General features: G+C 54.8%; 1 protein-coding gene across 1 annotated transcript in view; it reads right to left on the minus strand.

Annotated features, from left to right (window-relative positions):
- The window catches only part of AGPAT3 (1-acylglycerol-3-phosphate O-acyltransferase 3), a 29156-nt gene that overhangs the window by 16996 nt on the left and 9127 nt on the right, over nucleotides 1–3033 (minus strand). The gene's annotated exons all lie outside the window — the stretch shown is intronic.

Consider the following 3033-nt stretch of genomic DNA (forward strand, 5'->3'; position numbering starts at 1 on the left):
TAGTCCCAGCTACTCGGAGGCCGAGGCAGGAGGATTGCTTGAGCCCAGGAGTTGGAGGCTGCAGTGAGCTGTGATCGGGCCACTGCACTCCAGCCTGGGAGACAGAGCGAGAGGGACAATAGCGAGTGTTGTCGAGGATGGGGAAGTGGAGCCCTCACACACTCCTGGTGGGAATGTAAAATGGAACAGCTGCTTTGAAAACAGTTGGGTAGTTCCTCAATACTTGTTTTCAAACCAAGTCACCATATGACACAGCAATTCTACTCCTAAGCGTGTGGCCAAGAGAAATGGAAACACACATCCACACTAAAGCTTACATGAGAATGTTCACGGCAGCGTTATTCGTGATAGCCAAAAAGTAGACACAGCCCGGGTGTCCGCTAGATTACGAATGGATACACAATATTCATCCACACAGTGGACCGTTGTTCAGCCAGAACAAGGACTGAGGCGCTGACGCACGCCACAACACGACGAACCTTGAAAACACGCTCGGTGACAGCAGCCAGACAGAAAAGGCCACGTGTGGTGTGACTGCGTGTACACGAGGCGTCCACAGGGACGAAGGCGGAGGAGTGGCCGCCGGGGCTGGGGAGATGGCGGAGTAGGCAGTGACTACTTAGCGGGCACGGAGCTTCTTTTTGGGGTGAAAAGGTTCCAGAGTTAGATCGTGGTGAAGGTTGCCAGCTGAGCTAGAGCCACCGTACTGTACATCTCAAATGGTGAATTTTAACCCGGTACAGCCATCCGCCAAAGAAAGGAAGGCAAGGCCAAGTAGGCAAGGCCAAGTAGGCATGGCCTGCCCATCTGTGAGAGGACACCCACGAAAGCTGGTGACACGGCTGCTTTCACCGCTTTGCCAGCTAACACCCCCCGCCCCCGTCAGCCGTGCAGGACTCCCGCGAAGCCGGCACCCTCCTCCCCGGGCCGTGGGGCGGGAGCTCCTGCCCAGGTGCCGGAAGGTGCCGGCCACACGGTAAACGCTTCTCGCCATCTCTGCTTCAACAGAGGCAGACACGCAGGGACCCGCACACGAGGGTGACGGTCTGAGACCGCTACGAGGCATTTCTGAATTTTTTAAAAAGACACTTTTCAAAGCCGTATGTTCGCTGAAGTCTGACAACACGTCAGCACTTACGTCACGGCTGGTGCCCTGCTCTACCCACAACGGCGTCCCCGGACACCCGGCAGGGCACACTGCTGGGACCACGCCCAGCTGCAGGGAGCAGACAGATGCACGCTGGGAGATGCCGCCTCTTTCCTGCACTAACCGTGTCACCCACGAAGTGTCCACTCTCTGCAAGGCTGTAACCTGAGGTTTCTTCTACACCAATTACGTGTAGCCGCAGAGGCCATTAGAGACACAACTCCAACAACGCTCTGGACAGCCGAGCAAGGCACCGCTGCCCTAGACGGCTGGAGACACCTGCGGACGGTACGCGGGTGTCGGGTGTCTCCCGAGCTGTCATGAGGCTGGGCAGAAGCCCACGTGAGCAGAAGGACACAGAGAGAAGAGAGGGAGCTCGGGGTCAGGGTGGGCCACTGAGCGACTACACCTCCTTTACAGAGGGACGGGTCGACCGTGAGCAGCCAGCAGGAAATCCTACGTGTGGCAGGAGGGACGCCCTGGCTCGGGGACTCTGCCTTTCGGTCAAGCTGGGGAGGAGTGCAAAGGAAGCAGGAACTGACGCCCACACAGACCAGACGCAGATGACTTCTCCCTGCAAATGTTCTACAAGGACAAGCTGCGCTGTCTGGAGAACGCTGATCTGAAGGTCACCTGCGGCGAGCCAGGCAGAGGCAGCACCTCCCCCGAGCTGTGCGAGTGGCGGCCTTCAGGTCCCCTCGGCCTACGGCCGACAACTGCGTCAGCTGCCGGGGCTGACGTCTGCAGACGGGCTGGCAGGTGTTGGCTCCCTGGCCCAATGTGAATTTCTTTTTATCATTTCCTTTACTTAACTATATGCTTCCCTAAAACACAGTGAGTAAGCCATTTTTTGCCTATTTCAGCCACTGATTTTTTTAAAAAGGCAAAATTTGCCTAATAATCGTTAACAATTTATAGAGCATTACCATGTACCTACTTTATGCACTAATTTGATCTTTATGACATAGCCCCAAGGCAGGCGGTTTTATCTGACTTACAGAGGAGAAGGCTGAGGTTGAGAAAGACTGAAACCCTGCCCAGGTCAGCAGGACCAGGGGCCGGGCCAGGCTGGATCCGAACCCGCACCCTTCTGCACGGCACCACGCTCTGTGGCCACACAACCACGGAGCCACGCCAGCAGTGAGGTCGCGGTGGGCGGCAGAAGGTATGGGCATCAAAGAGTGAGGACAGGAACAGAGACTCGGAAACGAAACAGTGGCTCGGGGTTATTTAAAAGACTGGTCCCTGCTCTCACCACGTGACCCTGAATCAGGGACGGCTTCTGCGTAGCCCTGGCGGGAGAAGGGCTCCTACCAACACGTTCACAGAAATGACCCACGTGGAGAATGTCCCCGCATCCAAGTCACGTGGGGGGATTCACGCACACACGCAAGTTCAGTAGGCAGAGGAGGCTGGCACGCTTCTTATATTTGCCCTCGTTCTAAATACTGAGATTTTTATATTAATCTTAATTTCTACCTCAATATTTCTTATTTTTCTGCTTTTTTCTACTTTCTTGCCTTTTAAAAAAAAGATATTTGTCTTCTCTCTCTCTCCTTTCTTTCTTGACAGAATCTCGCTCTGTCACCCCAGCTAGAGTGCAGTGGTGTCATCATAGCTCGCTGCAGCCTCCAACTCCTGGGCTCAAGCGATCCTCCTGTCTCAGCCTCCTGAGTAGCTGGGACTGCAGGCGCCACTACACCCAGCTAATTTTTCTATTTTTAGTAGAGACGGGGTCTTGCTCTTGCTCAAGCTGGTCTCGAACTCCTGAGCTCAAGCGATCCTCCTGCCTCGGCCTCCCAGAGTGCTGGGGTTACAGGTGTGAGCCACCTCACCCCACCTATGTTCTTACTTTGTAGAATAACTGAGTTAAATTATAACCATTG

This window comes from Propithecus coquereli, unplaced genomic scaffold (genome assembly GCF_000956105.1).
Source record: "Propithecus coquereli isolate 6110/MARCELLA unplaced genomic scaffold, Pcoq_1.0 Scaffold717, whole genome shotgun sequence".
In the NCBI taxonomy this organism is placed as follows: domain Eukaryota; kingdom Metazoa; phylum Chordata; class Mammalia; order Primates; family Indriidae; genus Propithecus; species Propithecus coquereli.